Below are 18,267 nucleotides of genomic sequence, written 5' to 3' on the forward strand. Positions count from 1 at the left end.
GTTAAACAAGGTATTTACAGGTTTACATATATAACAATCTGTACCTACAGAATGTTTAGGATGTGGAATTTACTATGTTGAGGCGAATAGCATAGATGCATTTAAGGAGAAGTTAGATAAGTACATGAGAGAGAAAGGAATAGAAGGACATGTAGATGGAGTGGGGGCGGTGTGGCTCAAATGGCGGATTAACACCAGCACAGACCAGTTGGGCTGAATGGCCTGTTTCTGTGTTGTAACTTCTAGGCAATTTACTTGATTCAATAAATGGCATGTTCGTTTTATAGCTGAACTTCTGTCTGTTCGAGTGTATATTCAATCCACCTATACAAAATAACCAGGATTGCATGGTATTTCTCTGTAACTGGGAATACAGGGGTCAACTGTGGCTCAGTGGTAGCAGTACTGAGGGAGTGCAACACTGTCTGGCGGTGCTGTCTTTTGGGTGAAACATTAAACCTGTCTGTCCTACCTTTTTCTTGCCTTCTTCCCTCCTTCCCATCTGTGACAAGGGTTCTCTATTTGATCCTTGAGTTTTACTATCTAGATATTAGGCAATTCTCTCCCGCTCCCGCTCCCTCTCTCTGTCTCTGTCTCTCTCTTTCTCTTTTTCTCCAATAAATTCATCTTATGTTCATGGCACTCTCCTCACCTCAGTAACTCTAAGCTTTCCAACTTTCTTTTTATTCATTCATGGGATGTGAGCGTCGCAGGCAAGGCCAGCATTTATTGCCCATCCCTGATTGCCCTTGAGAAGATGGTGGTGAGCTGTCTTCTTGAACCGCTGCAGTCAGTGTGGTGAAGTACTCCCACACTGTTGTTGGGGAGGGAGTTCCAAGATTTTGACCCAGCCACGATGAAGGAATGGCGAAATACTTCCAAGTCACGATAGTGTGTGACCTTGGAGGGGAACGTGGAGGTGGGGATGTTCCCATGTGCCTGCTGCCCTTGTTCTTCTAGTTGGAAGTAGTCATTGGTTTTGGAGGTGCAGCCGAAGAAGCCTTGGTGAGTTGTTGCAATGCATCTTGTAGATGGCACACACTGCAGCCACACTGCACTGGTGGTGGAGGGAGTGAATGTTTAAGGTGGTGGATGGGGTGCCAATCAAGCGGGTTGCTTTGTCCTGGATGGAGTCGAGCTTCTTGAGTGTTGGTGGAGCTGCACTCGTCCAGGCAAGTGGATAGTATTCCATCACACTCCTGACTTGTGCCTTGTAGATGGGAGTCAGGAGGTGAGACACTCGCCGCAGAATATCCAGCCTCTGACCTGCTCTTGTTGACGGTAGGGGTTTGGGCAATGGTAATGCTGTTCAATGACGCGGGGCAGTGGTTAGAATCTCGCTTGGTGGAGATAGTCATTGCCTGGCACTTGTGTGTTACGAATGTTACTTGCCACTTATTAACCCAAGCCTGAATGTTGTCCACGTCATGCTGCATGTGGGTATGGACTGCTTCATTATCTGAGGAGTTGTGAATGGTACTGAACACTGTGCAATCATCAGCGAACATCTCCATGTCTGACCTTATCATGGAGGGAAGGTCATTGATGAAACAGCTGAAGATGGTTGGGCCTAGGACACTGCCCCGAGGGACTCCTGCAGTGATATCCTGGGGCTGAAATGATTGACCTCCAACCACTACAATCATCTTCTTTTGTGCTGGGTATGACTGCAGTCAATGGAGAGTTTTCTCCCTGATTCCCATTGACTTCAGTTTTACTTGGGCTCCTGGATGCCACACTCGGACAAAGGCTGCCTTGATGTCGAGGGCAGTCACTCTCTCCTCACCTAGAATTCAGCTCATTTGTCCATGTTTGTACCAAGGCTGTAATGAGGCCTGGAGCCGTGTGGAACCAAACTGTAAGCATCAGTGAGCAGGTTATTGGTGAGTAAGTGCTGCTTGATAGCACTGTTAATGACACCGTCCATCACTTTGCTGCTGATTGAGAGTGGACTGATGGGGCGGTAATTGGCCAGATTGAATATGTTCTGCTTTTTATAGGCAGGACATACCTGGGCAGTTTTCCACACTGTCAGATAGATGCCAGTGTTGTAGCTGTACTGAAACAGCTTTGCTAGAGGTGCGGCTAGTTCTGAAGCACAAGTCTTCAGCACGACAGCTGATTGTTGTCGGGGTCCATAGCCTTGGCTGTATCCAGTGCATTCAGCCGTTTCTTTATATCATGTGGAGTGAATCGAATTGGTTGACGACTGACTTCTATGATGATGGGGGACCTCAGGAGGATGCCGATATGGATCATCCGCTCGCCACTTCTGGCTGAAGATGGTTGCAAACCTTATATCCGAAATTCAGTACTGCTGGAAAGCTGGTGCTCTTCTCCTCCCCCCCCCCCCCCCTTTGTGGCCATTAGCGCCGACATTTTTGAGTGGCTGGGCCACCCCATATTCAGCTCCAAAAGTGAACAAATTGGTTCCAGCGCTAATGAACCCTTCCAAAGTGGAGTTTTCAGCTGTCTTAGTTTGAGCGTTATCACCGCTGAGAAATTCAGCATGCAGGTAAAGGTTTCTAACGAGCCAGCAGCTCCCTGCCTTTTTAAAGGCCAGGGTTTGTAGCAAGGTCCTGAGGAGGGAAGGAATTTAGAAGGATGGCTGGTGTAAGAGGTGCAAGGAGAGCCAACAGGTTCACTGATATGGAGCTGGAGACATTGATGGACAGTGTGGAGGACAGAAGAAGAATCCTGTTTCCTGATGTGGGAAGACCTGACAGACCTCCAGTACAGAATGCTTGGAGGGAGATAGCAGGGGAGGTGTCAGGCACCTCCTAATATGTGAGGACGCACCCTCCCAGGAGGGTGCTGGCCAGTCTGCACCCGGCCCTTCCAGGTGGCGATGACTCGATGCCTCCAAACTCTGGGGTGACTGGGATCCTCCTCCTCCCTCCTCCTCCTCCTCCTCCACAGGTGATACTGCTGGTTCGACCTCCAGCGGCTGTCCCCTCATGATGGCCAGGTTGTGCAGCATGCAACAGACCATGACGATTATGGAGACCCGTTGAGAGTATTGCTAGGTGCCACCAGAGCGGTCCAGGCACCGGAATCTCTGCTTAAGGAATCCTATGCACTGCTCGATGATGCACCTAGTGGCACAATGTATGCATGCTCTGGCGCTGTCCGCAGAGGAGTGAGCAGCCAAGTAGACAGGGGATATCCCTTGTCCCCAAGCAACCAACCGCAATCCTGATTCGGGCCGGTGAAGCCGGCGGGCACACTGGTCTGGTGCAGAATGAACGAATCATGGCTGCTGCCTCCCTTGCCCGCTGCCTGTGTGCACGGTGCTGACGGCAACACCACCTCCTGCGTGCTGCCCTGCTTCTGACCAGGTGTACCAGGTGTCGCCCTCCCAACACTCCTCCCATCCTCAGGGTGAACCCTGCCAAGCAGGTCTCTGCAGCCCACAGGACTCCACTAAAGAGTCAGACCTGAAAGTTGTACAAAAATACAGGGGTATATGCAAACCTCTGAGCAGCACACAGCAGGTTTAATGGAACCAAAACAATGAATAAAACTATATGAAAAGATAAATACTGTGGAAGCTGGAAAATGAAATAAAAACACTAATAAGTAATAAAACTATTTACCTACCAAAGGGCCCCAGCTGTGTTGCGTTCAAACACCGCATTGAAAACTTCGCAGGGGCACTGCCGGGAAAAGTTCTACCTTTTCCTCGGTGAATTTTGCTGTCCCGGTGGCTTTTCAGCGACCTGCACGCTGCTTCCCTCTCTGCTGGAAACTTATCTTGACAGCGACTTCACTGCACCGTTTCCGGCGGAAGTGAACACCACTCAAATCTTCCCCGAGCTGAATATGGCCCAGGGAGAGAAAAGGAGCCGACCGCAGCGGCCGATCGCTTTTTTTTCCGATCGACTGCCCAAACTCCGCTTTTGCACTCACGCGCTGGGCTCCGCCATAGTTGAGGATTGGGATGTTCATGGAGCCTCCTCCTTCTGTTAGTTGTTTAATGGTCCACCACTACTACTCATTGAATGTGGCAGGACTGCAGAGCTTTGATCTGCTCCGTTGATTGTGGGATCGCTTATCCCTGTCTATGGCATGCTGTTTCTGTTTTTTAGCATGCATGTAGTCCTGTGTTGCAGTTTCCCCAGGTTGGTACCTAATTTTTAGGTATGCCTGGTGCTGCTCCTGGCATGCTCTTCTACACTCCTCATTGAACCAGAGTTGGTCACCTGGCTTGATGGTAATGGTAGAGTGAGGGAAATGCCGGGCCATGAGGTTACAGATTGTGGTGGAATATAAATCTGCTGCTGATAATGACCCACAGTGCCTCATGGATGCCCAGTTTTGAGCTGCTAGATCTGTTCTGAATCTATCCCATTTAGCACGGTGGTAGTGTCACACAACACGATGGGAGGGTGTCTTCAGTGTGAAGACGAGACTTCGTCTCCACAATGTCTTTGTGGTGGTTGTGGTTACTGTTACTAATGCTGTCATGGACAGATGCATCTGCGACAGGTAGGTTGGTAAGGTTCCTTCTAAATGGCCAATTATGGCAACTTAAATGTTCCTCATTTGCATTGCCTCTGCTTATTTGTTGATCAGACTGGCACTAATGCAGACTCAATTGTTGTTCTGAATGCCCATTCATTGGTAATCATCCTGCCCACATCCTGTTCAGCTTGGAAGTTCAGCTGACCTAGACTTTTTCTTCCCATCAGTCTTAGCTCTTAAGCTCTATCTGTTTCCACTCCATTGGCCTCTTCTGACCACTGTTTCTTATCTACCCCCTGCACAATATCCTGCTTTGGCATTATGAAAATCAACTGAAATGGATTGTTTGCTGCCTTTCTCCAACTGCTACTTTCGCTCTTCTTGCCCTTCTATCTGTGCAGGTGTGTAAGAATGGATCACCAGTCACAGATTAAACAAAAGGGTCGAGGAGTCATAGGCAGTTTTATTGAGGAGCGACAGTTCAACTACAATCAAATACAACACATAATCAGGATAGACATAGTAGACATACAATCCGTAACAGGCACGAACGGTTTACCGATCCCGGACCGGATGGATCTCTCGAGTTGACCAAGATGTTAAGCCGAAGCTAGCATGGATCCACCTTGGGGAAGCTCTCCCCAATCCTCCTGTCTTCCCCTTTCGACTGCCAATTTTATACATTACTTTAGGGGATCGGTGGATATCTCACGTCAATCATTTGTTTAATTGCCTTTACCCACTCAATTGTCCAATTACGGGGAATATGTACCTATGACAGACTCTTACCAGTCCCATGAGATCATTCCTTTGCTTATCTCTTGTTTGGACATCTTGCTACCTCCTCCTAGACAGTTTGTTTATCATGAGGCTCCTTACTCAACCCCTTATCAGGCCCAGCTATGCCTACTCGAAGGCCTGTTATGTGTTATGTCCTTGTAACGAGCTCTCTGTGAAAATCTTTATCTGACATGATTATAATTGTTCTGTGCATTCAATTCAGGTGGATTGCTAAGCTAGGAGAACCCGTATTTTATTATAAGACTATTATTTCTTACAGGTGGGTGATGAGGTTTCCCACTGAATCACTGAGGTGGCCCACTGTTGTATATTTCTAACATAAATGGGAAAGAACCTTTTCTGTCAGTATTTGTGGTTGATCAGTAATAATTGGATGTTTATCCCACTGTCTGGGCAGATGGGCAGTGTAGTGGCAGACTCCAGAAGTTGTACTTTTTATGGCTGCTTGGTGGTGACTTAGTCTATGAAACCTGAGATTATGCAGTATTGTGTTTTTTTTGGAACCCAGAGTAGCAAATGTATTCAAAGTTCTGTTGTCGGGAGGGATAGGCCAAGATGCATGACAGCTTGTCATTGGTGTGAGAGCAGAATCCTCGAAGCAATTCCTCCCTTTGATTTTATGAAAATGAAATGTGTAACTCTAGTCTTTGTAACCCATTGCTGGCCTTGTCGGTCTTGGTTCTCTGATGTCCTACAAACCAACCTCACATCCTTGCGGGGGGGGTGGTGGGGGGGGGGTCTGTTGCATTAATTACAAGAACAAATCCTTTCCCTGTTCAAGGAGCCTTCTGTACAGTCTGCCTATTGAACAGTTAAAAAAATACTTTTATTTTCCGTGGTGAAAACTAAAGGAAATCTACAAGTAAGCCCAATAATGCTGATGGAACATATTCACTATTTGTTTCACATAGAGATACCTCTCAGTTTGTGGGGCTGCTTTGCTTCTTTAATCTTTCCAATATTTCAAAAGTTTACACTTGAAACTCATTGGTTCACATTCCAGGCATTGCAGGTTCCCATATCAGGAAATGTTCTTGGGAAATATTCTGCTATATCACAATCCAATTTGGACTTCTGACCTTAATTTTCCTTTAGGATCATCCTGGACAGCAAAGATAGCCACTGACTACTCTTCTCCACTATCAAACGTCTCCTTAAATTCCTCTCTCGTGTCTCCTTCAGCCACACCTCCAGCAATTTCCGAGAAGCTTGTGGTCTTCTTTGTTACTAAGATTGAGACCATCCACTCAGTTGCCTCTGCTGCTACCCCCTGCCTTAGCTGTAAACCCATGTTTTCAGTTTCTTTCCTCTCTGAACTCATCTTGTCCATGAGACCTACCTCCTGCTCTCTTGACCATAATATCCACCAAACTGCTGACCACCCAACTTCCCTTACTGTCCCCCATGCTAGCTGACTTTCTAAATAGTTCTCTCTGCTTTCAAAAATGCCATCATCACCGCCCCCCCCCCCCCCCACCCCGGTCTCCCATATCCACACCCATCTTTTTGCAACTCCATTTTTGAATCTCCAATCAGGTTTCTGGCCTGCCACAGCACTGAAATGGCCATAATCAAAGTCACAAATGACATCCTCTGTGACTGATCATGACCATGGGGCATTATCCATTCTCCTCTTTATTGCCTTTGACAAGGTCGACTTCATCATCTCCTCCAGTGTCTTTCCTCTGTTGTCCAGCTCAGTAGGATTGCCCTCGCTTGGTTCCACACTGAACTATCCAGTTATAGCCAGATCATCTCCAGCAATGGCTTCCTTTCCCACCCTGCACAGTTATATTTAGAGTCCGTCAAGGATTTGTCCTTGGGCCCCCTCATCTACCTGCTACATTCTGTAGGTTGTTTCTGAAATCCATCTTCACCTGGAAAATCCACCTCCATTATTCTATCCACTTGTGAAGTGGAATTCTACTTTGTGGATGCCTAGTAGCCCTTCTTGTGTTGATGGGGCCAAACAACTTTGTAAAGTGTAATAGGAGAAATTGGTTCAAGTCTGATAGTGTATTGCGATGCTCAATTTGGCCGTGGAATCTTGACTCAATTGAAGACATGCTGGCACCATTTGCAATCTTTACCTGTCCAAATGCTACTTATTTCTGCAAAATTGCTCACTTCTCTATTTAATTGAAAGTTAGCAGGTTGCATGGTGTTATTCGCACAGCAGCATCAAGGCTTTCACTTCCATAATTTTTTAAAAGGTAATAAATGGCTTGTTTCAATTTTTACTACCATCTTAGTAAAAGAGTTAAATAACATGGACTACGTTTGAAACACCCGGTGCAAAAATATCAACCCAAGCCAACTGGAAAATCAAGATGGTTCTCCAACTAAGCGCTTAAATTTATTTGAATGATTTGATTGGTCGGTTTCTGATACTTGCCAGTTTGAGATGGGGGTGGGGGGAATAAATAAGTGATTTGATCACTCCATTTCCTATTGTTAGGAACTCGTTGGTATTTGCAGACTGAATCAAATGCTTTTCGTTCATGTTTAGCCAGTTATGTGCTGCTCGTCACTGATATTTACCTGAGGTGTGATGCTCCCGAGGCCATACTTGCAAGTATGGTGCCTTTGAAAAACATTATTTGACGGAATATATGCTAGATTTACTTTCTGCGAAATTACTCTTATGACTAGACAACAGTCAGATAAGGCGTCATGACTCAAATTTATAAACTTAAATGTTCCAAGTTCCCCTCCAAGTCACACAGTATCCTGGCTTGGACATATCACTGTTCCTTCATCGTCGCTGAGTCAAAATCCTGGAACCCACTACCGAACTGCACTACGGGAGTACCTTCACCGCACTGACTGCAGCGGTTCGAGAAGAAACCTCACCACCACCTTCTTGAGGGCAACTAGGGATGAGCAATAATTGCTAGTCTTGCCAGTAACACCCAAATCCCCAGAATGAATAAAAAAAAACAGTAAATGCTGAATAGAAAATGCTGGAAATACAAGGCAAGTTGCACAGGGGTGGTGGTTCAATGGGGCCCGCCCATCTGTGCTGTAATTCCTGTGACTTTTAAGGGCGCATTTATAATCGTAACTGTAGCGTCAGTGTGCTTTAGTTGTAGTGTAAATGTAATGTAAACATGGAGTAAAAAGCAACAACAATAACTTGCATTTATATATAGGGTAACACCTTCAAAGTAGTAAAACATCCCAAGGCGCTTCAGAAAAGCATTATTGAGCCACATGAGATATTAGGGCAGGTGACCAAAGGCTTGGCCAAAGAGGAAGGTTTTAATGAGCTTATTAAAGGAGGAAAGAGAGGGGGAGAAGTTTAGCGAGGGAATTCCAGAGCTTATGGCCTAGGCAACTGAAGGCACAAGATTTGGTATAGAAATCATGAGTTGCTATTTTTTTCCTGACCCGACATCTCGCTGACCTTTGCTTCCAGACAGGAAGCGCATTCTGTGATCTTTGCTCCCGGACAGGAAAAGCATTCGGCTGTCACTAACCGATTACTGACACATGAAACAGGAAATAGGAGCAGGAGTAGGTGGATCGATGACCGTGCTATCACGTCACTCACAGGCCGGCCTCGCTCTGCCTTTGACTGTTACTCTTTCCGGAACATAACCTCCCCCTAGCCCTGTAACCCTCCAAAATCTCTGTGTTCCTCCAATTCGCGCCTCTTGCCCATTATCGATTTTAGTCGCTCCATCATTGGCGGACGTGCCTTTAGCTGCCTAGGCCCGAAGCTCTGGAATTCCCTCGCTAAACCTCTCCGCCTCTCTACCTCTCTTTTTCCTCCTTTAAGACACTCCTTAAAGCCCACCTCTTTGGCTAAGCTTTTGGTCATCTGCCCTAATATCTCCTTGTGTGGCTCGGTGTCAAATTTTGTTTGAAAATGCTCCTCTGAAGCACCTTGGGACGTTTTACTACTTTAAAGGTGCTATATAAATGCATGTTGTTGTTGTTGCTGTCCAATTAATTTCCTCCTTTTGAGATAACATAATCTGTAAGCCAGTGTTCAACACTCTTCGATATACCAGTGTAATTAAACCACAACAGACCAGGAAAGATTGAAATTAGGTGTTAAAATGGCTGTTCATTTATTGGAACGTTGTTTGTGCTACAGTACTAGCAAAAACAAAATATAAACCCATAATGCAACAATTGCTACAATTCAACTGCATATGTAGAATTTAGCAGTCAGTCGGCTATTAGCAAGTTCAACACATTCTTTAATTAAACTTCATTCTAAGGGCTCAATTTTCCCCAATGCCATTTTTTGGCATACTGCAAGAGTTATGCCTGTCTTTTTGGGCCCCGACTAATCCAAAAAACTAACTAGCAAGTTTCCCCATTCTATTTTTTTGAAAAGGACACAGCCTGTCCTTTTAGCTTCGGTGGATGGAGCCTAATGTCTGCGCCGAAAAAATGATGCCCCATCTCCCCCCGCCTTCTGCGCACGTGCGATAAAAAAAATGACGTTTTTGACATGATTGCTATGGGAACGCATGCCCAATACACCTCCCGGTCTGCATTCGGCCATTTTTAAAGAGCCAGTTGTGTGTGAGAACTTTAATTCTCAGTGGAAAAATCGGAGCTGCAATAGAAGATGCAACGCGGCTCAAGGACCAAGAATTTCTTACAGGATGAAGTGGAGGCACTAGTTACTGTAAGTGTCGCCAGATGGCACGAGCTGGACACCAGCAGAGGTCACACAAAAGTCTCACCAAAAGAAATGAAGAAACACTGGAACCAACTTGCAGAAGATTACTGTGCAGTGGTGACCACTCCAAAGTCTGGAGACCAGTGCAAAAGGAAGTGGCAGGACCTTGGCCAAGTAGTTAGTATAAGTAATATTTTCATTTATTCAATGGAATTGCAATTGTAAATGTGACCATCTATATATGTCCCACCCAGCAGAAAGACGCCCTCTCTTTAAAAAGTTATATTTTCATCTTTGCAGAGGAAGGTTACACACAACAAAAGGGAAAGAATTTGAACAGAAGGAGGCCCGGCAATTCTGCTCACACTGACACCCTTGGAAGAGAGGGTCGCTGCTTTGATGGGTCCTGCTTGGAGAAAAGCAACCACCACTGCACAAGCTGGGCCCACACTCCAGGGGGAGGGTAAGTCCTTCACATTCCACAGTCTGGCTTTCCTAAATGTTAAGTACTGCGCGAGCTAGCCATGCTTCGGTTCATGGCGATGTCTTCATCAGCTACACTTCGGTTGATGCAATGTGCTAGCATTCATCGTGGTCCTTCAAATCAGCCTGCTGCCTGCGCTGTGTGAGCCTACTCATGCCACCCCTGCCCCCTCCTCTGCTACCAACTATTTGTCTGTTCTGTTATATTTTGCAGAACTTGAGGCCAACCCTGACGAAGCTGAACCCGATGCAGAAGAAGATTCAGACACGGACGAGTCTGAAGAAGAGAACATCTTCCAATCCCACCTTCCAGACCAAGAGCATGAGGTGGAGGAGGAAGTGATGGATGAAGCCCCCACTGTTGTACTCGCTCTGGAGGAGGTGCAGGTGCCGCCCATTGAGGTGCCAGCCCCTTTCCTGAGTCGTACGAGTGTTGGTGGGACATTCCATGGTTTCCCACAATCCGAGGCTGGGGATTCCAGTGGGATGCAGCGAGGCACACCCAGGGCCCCACCGTCCGAGGCTGCGGGTCCCAGTGGGATGCAGCGAGCCACACCCAGGGTGAGGAGGGGAAGGAGAGCTCAAAAGCGCTCTCCTGAGGTGCAGGATCTAACGGATGCAGTTCAGATGATGGCAATGAGTGCAGAGAGCATTGACCTTACAGGATCAATCCTGGACACCATCAGTGGGGTGGATGATGAGGTATCGGGACTGTCGGGAGAAGTAACAACACTCTCACCAGAAATGGGAACACTGTCCGGGAACATGAAGGAGGGACTGTCGCAGGTAGCTGATACAATGTCGGTGCACATGAGGGAGGGAATGTTGCAGGTAGTTGACACACTGGTCAACATGAGGGCGGGAATGTCACAGGTAGCTGAGACACTGTCTGAACCTGAGGGAGGGAATGTTGGTGGTAGCCAAGCCGAGCCTTGCACATTACTGCCTGACCCCCTCCCCCCCCCCCCCCCCGCCCCAAATCAAGAAGTGCGCATTATCCGAGATATTTGAAAAAATAAGCTTGGTACCAACCCGAGAAACGCTGCGCCACCGCCTGTGGGCTGGGGTGGAGTCACCAAGACCAAGCGCAGCGGGCAGTCTTAGAATAAGGTGGAGGAGAGATGGGTGCAGTGTTTTTTTGCTGCTTTGTTATTGTTACTGTTGTAACTGTTCTCAAATTAAAAGATTTTTGTAAGTTATGTAAATTTACGAGTTTAAAAGTTTGTAAGTGATCTTAAATGAAAACTTAAGTTTGATACAAGAATATTTTTATTAAAGTTAAGTACAAACCAGTGTTAAACTTTTGAATAAAATATATTTTAAATTATAACTGAATCATTTCCATTATTTGTTCCATTAACACAACACAACATTATGGAACAGGTCCAAACAGTAAACATGGTCCATTTGGAATAGTTGCCGCTGAGCCTTCAGTCAGCAAAGCGTTCACGGATGAGCTGCTGGCGCACGGTTTGAGCAACCGTTAAAGGGGCACGACAGCTCGCCCTCCTCTGGGTTCGGGTAGTTGCATGGTTTCCTCGTCCTCCTCCTCCTCGTCATCTGCATCTTCCTCCTTATCATCAGCCACTATCACCTCAGGTGGGTCTTCTACTACCAGCTGCTGCTGCCTCATGATGGCTAAGGCATGCAGCACACAACAGTGAACTGACCGACAATCTCAGGGAACTATTGCAAGTAGCCTCCGGAATGGTCCAGGCATCGGAAATGCTGTTTCAAGATGCCAATGGCCCTCTCCCTTATGCTGCGGGTCACAATGTGCGACATGTTGTATTCCCGGTCAGCTTCCATCTAGGTTACGCGTAGCGACATCATGAGTCAGTTGACGAGGCCGTACCCTTTTTTGTCTCCCAGTAGCCGGCTCTGTCCTTCTGCCTGCTGCTGAAACATGGTAGATATAGCGCTCTCATGGGTGCTTCCAGGGTATCTTGCATCAATTGCCATGATGCGATGCATGTCGTCACACACGAGCTGCACATTAATGGAGCTGAAACCTTTTCTGTTCCTGTACATCTCTGAATCCTCCACAGGTGCTCGCAAGACAATATGGCTACAATCAATGCAGTCCTGTACCTTTGGGAAGCCAGCAATCCTGGAGAAGCCCACAGCCCTTTCACGCATTGCCTAGGCGGTCATGGGGAACTTGATGTAGTCATTCCTCCGGGCATATAGTGCAGCAGTCACCTGCCGAATGCAGATATCTGTTGCATAGAAACATAGAAAATAGGTGCAGGAGTAGGCCATTCGGCCCCTTGAGCCTGCAACACTATTCAATAAGATCATGGCTGATCATTCACCTCAGTACCAATTTCCTGCTTTCTCTCCATACCTCTTGATCCCTTTAGCTGTAAGGGCCATATCCAACTCCCTCTTGAATATATCTAACGAACTGGCATCAACAACTGTCTGCGGAAGAAAATCCCACAGGTTAACAACTCTTGAGTGAAGAAGTTTCTCCTCATCTTGGTCCTAAATGGCTTACCCCTTATCCTTTGACTGTGACCCCTGGTTCTGGGCTCCCCCAACATCGGGAACATTCTTCCTGCATCTAACCTGTCCAGTCCCGTCAGAATTTTATATGTTTCTGTGAGATCCCTCTCATTCTTCTAAACTCCAGTGAATACAGGTCCAGTCGATCCAGTCTCTCCTCATATGTCAGTCCTGCCATCCCAGGAATCAGTCTGGTGAACCTTCACTGCATTCCCTCAATAGCAAGAACGTCCTTCCTCAGATTAGGAGACCAAAACTAACACAATATTCCAGCTGAGGCCTTACCAAGGCCCTGTACAGCTGCAACAAGACCTCCCTGCTCCTATACTCAAAATCCAATAGCAATGAAGGCCAATGTTCCATTTGCCGCCTTAACTTCCTGTTGCACCTGCATGCCAACCTTCAATGACTGATGTACCATGACACCCAGATCTCGTTGCACCTCCCCTTTTCCTAATCTGCCGCCATTCAGATAATATTCTGCCTTCGTGTTTTTGCCACCAAAGTGTATAACCTCACATTTATCCACATTATACTGCATCTGCCATGCATTTGCCCACTCACCTAACCTGTCCAAGTCACCATGCAGCCTCTTGGCATCCTCCTCACAGCTCACACCACCACCCAGCTTAGTGTCATCTGCAAGCTTGGAGATATTACTCTCAATTCCTTTATCTAAATCATTAAAGTATATTTTAAATAGCTGGGGTCCCAGCACTGAGCCCTGCGACACCCCACTAGTCACTGCCTACCATTCTGAAAAGGACCCGTTTATCCCGATTCTCTGCTTCCTGTCTGCCAACCAGTTCTCTATCCACGTCAATACATTACCGCCAATACCATGTGCTTTAATTTTGCACACCAATCTCTTGTGAGGGACTTTGTCAAAAGCCTTTTGAAAGTCCAAATACACCACATCCACTAGTTTTCCCTTGTCCATTCTACTTGTACATCCTCAAAAAAATTCCAGAAGATTTGTCAAGCATGATTTCCGTTTCATAAATCCATGCTGACTTGGACTGATCCTGTCACTGCTTTCCAAATGCGCTGCTATTTCATTTTTAATAATTGATTCCAACATTTTCGCCACTACTGATGTCAGGCGTATAATTCCCTGTTTTCTCTCTCCTTTTTTAAAAAGTGGTGTTACATTAGCTATCCTCCAGTCCACAGGAACTGATCCAGAGCCGATAGACTGTTGGAAAATGATGACCAATGCATCCACTATTTCTGGGGCCACTTCCTTAAGTACTCTGGGATGCAGACTATCAGTCCCTGGGGATTTATCGGCCTTCAATCCCATCAATTTACCTAACGCAATTTCCTGACTAATAAGGATTATTTTCAGTTCCTCCTTCTCGCTGGACCCTTGGTCCCCTCGTATTTCCGGAACGTTATGTGTGTCTTCCTTCGTGAAGACAGAACCAAAGTATTTGTTCAATAGGCCTGCCGTTTTTTTGTTCCCCATTATAAATTCACCTGATTCTGACTGCAAGGGACATACGTTTGTCTTCACTAATCTTTTTCTCTTTACATATCGACACAAGCTTTTGCAGTCAGTTTTTATGTTTCCAGCAAGCTTCACCTCATACTCTATTTTCTCCCTCCTAATTACACCCTTTGTCCTCCTCTGCTGAATTCTAAATTTCTCCCAGTCCTCAGGTTTGCTGCTTTCTCTGGACAATTTATATGCCTCTTCCTTGAATTTAATACTATCCCTAATTTCCCTTGTTAGCCACGGTTGAGCCACCTTCCCCGTTTTATTTTTACTCCAGACAGGGATGTACAATTGTTGAAATTCATCCATGTGCTCTTTAAATGTTTGCCATTGCCTATCCACCATCAACCCTTTTAAGTATTATTTGTCAGTCTATTCTAGCCAATTCATGTCTTATACCATCGAAGTTATCTTTCCTTAAGTTCAGGACCCTAGTCTCTGAATTAACACTGTCACTCTCCATCTTAATAAAGAATTCTACCATATGTTCACTCTTCCCCAAGGGGCCTCGCACAACAGGATTGTTAATTAGTCCATTCTCGATATACATCACCCAGTCTAGGATGGCCAGCCCTCCAGTTGGTTCCTCGACATATTGGTCTAGAAAACCATCCCTAATACACTCCAGGAAATCCTCCTCCACCGTATTACTATCAGTTTGGTTAGCCCAATCAATATGTAGATTAAAGTCACCCATGATAACGGCTGTACCTTTATTGCACGCATCCCTAATTTCGCACACATCCCCATGCATAGAATGAAAGTGTAGCTGTAACCTTCACTTCAACTGACAAAGCAGTCCTCCAGAAACTTCTAGATTGCAGGTCTGCTTTTACTAACACACACATCTCGGTTACAACTTCTTTGTGGAAATGCAGCCTTCTCTCACAGTCTGCATCACTCAGGTTCAGGTATGAATGCCTGTCTCGAAGTTTGCAGATGACACTAAGCTGGGTGGCGGTTTGAGCTGTGAGGAGGATACTAAGAGGCTGCAGGGTGACTTGGACAGGTTAGGTGAGTGGGCAAATGCATGGCAGATGCAGTATAATGAGGATAAATGTGAGGTAATCCACTTTGGTGGCAAAAACACAAAGGCAGAATATTATCTGAATGGCGGCAGATTAGGAAAAGGAGAGGTGCAACAAGATTTGGGTGTCATGATACATCAGTCATTGAAGGTTGGCATGCAGGTGCAGTAGGCGGTTAAGAAGGCAAATGGAACATTGGCCTTCATTGCTATTGGATTTGAGTATAGGAGCAGGGAGGTCTTGTTGCAGCTGTACAGGGCCTTGGTAAGGCCTCACCTGGAATATTGTGTTCAGTTTTGGTCTCCTAATCTGAGGAAGGACATTCTTGCTATTGAGGGAGTGCAGCAAAGGTTCACCAGACTGATTCCTGGGATGGCAGGACTGACATATGAGGTGAGACTGGATCGACTGGGCCTGTATTCACTGGAGTTTAGAAGAATGAGAGGGATCTCATAGAAACATATAAAATTCTGATGGGTTTAGACAGGTTAGATGCAGGAAGAATGTTCCCCATGTTGGGGGAGCCCAGAAGCAGGTGTCATAGTCTAAGGATAAGGGGTAAGCCATTTCGGACCGAGATGAGGAGAAACTTCTTCACTCAAGAGTTGTGAACCTGTAGAATTCTCTACCGCAGAGAGTTGTTGATGCCAGTTCGTTAGATATATTCAATAGGGAGTTGGATATGGCCCTTATGGCTTAAAGGATCAAGGTGTATGGAGAGAAAGCAGGTAAGGAGTACTGAGGGAATGATCAGCCATGATCTTATTGAATGGTGGTGCAGGCTCGAAGGGCCGAATGGCCTACTCCTGCACCTATTTTTTATGTTTCTATACCCGACGTGGGTAAGGCCTCCTGCCCATCATTTTGCGTGCTCTGAGGTTCCTCATGCGAAGACATCAAATCAATTGTCTCCTTCACAGCACCATCGTGCAGAAGGCTTGCACGAGGTATGGCATTGTCAGTATTGCCCCCATGATTAAATTGTACCTTTTGCTAGAAGCTCAAAACAGCAGGACAAGCTTTTTTGTTGTCTCTCTCCTCACACCCAGGTCTGGGCATGCGCAATAGGCTTACTTACATCGGAAAACACCCCCACCCTACCCCCCTCCCCCTGGGCTTCATTTGATGCTGCTGCAAAGTGTATGGGTTCTCATCCCTTCAGTTCGGCTTCCACCCACCCCAGGCTTGAACCTGAGCCCCTGTGTCCGGGCGAGGGAGCGATTCTGCCAGCGGATTCTCCCTCGGGTCCGGTTTGGAGACGTTCGGTGGTGGCGTGGCACTTTGAAAAAATCAAAAATTCAAGAATTGCATTCAACTTTCATTTTCTGCATTTTAAGTTTGAAAAAAATTAAGCTTCATGATGCATATTGAATGTGTTCTTGACTCCCTCCAAAACTTTGCATAAAAACAAATCGTCTTTCTGTGCTGATTTTTTGATGTGTGCTGGTTTTTCTTAAGTGCCCAGAATGTTTTTTGGGAGTGGTCACATACGCCGTCCTCGGAGAAATGTAAGTTGGCCAAACTTGCATAAATGTGAAAAACTGGCGAAGACGTGAGGTTACGTCCCCTATGATGCAAAAAAAAAACTAACCTAAAAAAATCGTAACTGAGTCACGCTGGCGCACAATCTTTGGGGAAACTTGGATTTTAAAATTTAGGCCAAAAAAAGCAGCGCGCGCCAAAAAAATGGCACAAATCACTGGGGAAAATTGACACCTATTTTTCCCAAAATTTCAGCATCTTGCATGAACTACTTACCAAGCAGTGATAGCTAAAATCTGCAGAAGCCGAGCACTGACCAGTTTTAATGCCACATTTAGCTGGGAATGGTAGGACACTGAAGCCATCAGCCAACACTGGTTTACTAGTTGGCAGAATTTGTTAGCTTTGAATGGGCTTCAAGAAGACCGCTGTTATGACTGCTGATAGGTCAGTGGACTGGTAGCAGATGTTTAAGGCAAATATGGTTGACAACAGATGTGTTACTCTGGTCTATATGCAATGATATTGTAAATGCTGTCATAGAGATTTCATCTGGCGGGCATTTAAGCTAAATTGCAAAGAACTTGTTTGTGATTTCACTAATAATATCAATCGCTGTATTTTGTTTCGTGTATGCGCAAATTGGCATTTTTCTCCCCCAAATTCCTGAGATTTAGGCGTTTCATCGTGAGATCGCAAGTGATGCTTTATTTCACTCTGAAATTGTGTCTCTCACAATGGATTCGTGAGAGTTGGCAATACTGTTCTCAGGACAGACTGGGCTCGAATGCTGCACAAATTTAGTGCTAAAGCTAAACACACTTTGCATCAACACTAAACTTATAGTGGAATTATGCCCAAAGTTATTCAAAAAGAGGATGACATTTTGGAGTCATTGCGGTTGTGCTTTCAACTGCCAAGACCCTAAGCTCTGGAATTCACTCACTACACCTCTCCTTAAAACCTACCTCTTGACCAAGCGGCTGTCCTAATATTTCCCTAAGGTGGCTGGGTGTCAAATTTAGTCTGGTAACACTTCTGTGAAGCATGTTGGGACGTTTTACTAAGTTAAAGGCGCTTTATAAATGCAAGTTGTTGTTGTGATGGGCCACGGGAAATGATCTCTCCTTCGGGTGAATGTATATTTTCAGTTAGAAGAACAGTTTTCCTGCAAATGTCTGTCTTGGAGGGAGAAGAACTGTGTGGTTTTAGCATAACTAACTGACGGGATGACGATTTTCCAATGTGGTCAAGTTGCAGGTTTGCTGAAGCCTTTTATTCACCAGCAGGATGAGCAGCACGAGTGGGGCTTTCGCAGGCGGAAAGTGAAACCGTGCACCCAGTTCTGAGTTTCTATATTAAAC

At 45.9% G+C, this 18,267-nt stretch overlaps 1 protein-coding gene across 7 annotated transcripts in view; it reads left to right on the forward strand.

Moving 5' to 3' along the window:
- LOC139273173 (TPR and ankyrin repeat-containing protein 1-like) overlaps positions 1–18,267 on the forward strand; it is a 129,513-nt gene that overhangs the window by 20,351 nt on the left and 90,895 nt on the right. The gene's annotated exons all lie outside the window — the stretch shown is intronic.

The sequence above is a fragment of the Pristiophorus japonicus genome, chromosome 1, assembly GCF_044704955.1.
Source record: "Pristiophorus japonicus isolate sPriJap1 chromosome 1, sPriJap1.hap1, whole genome shotgun sequence".
Lineage (NCBI taxonomy): Eukaryota > Metazoa > Chordata > Chondrichthyes > Pristiophoridae > Pristiophorus > Pristiophorus japonicus.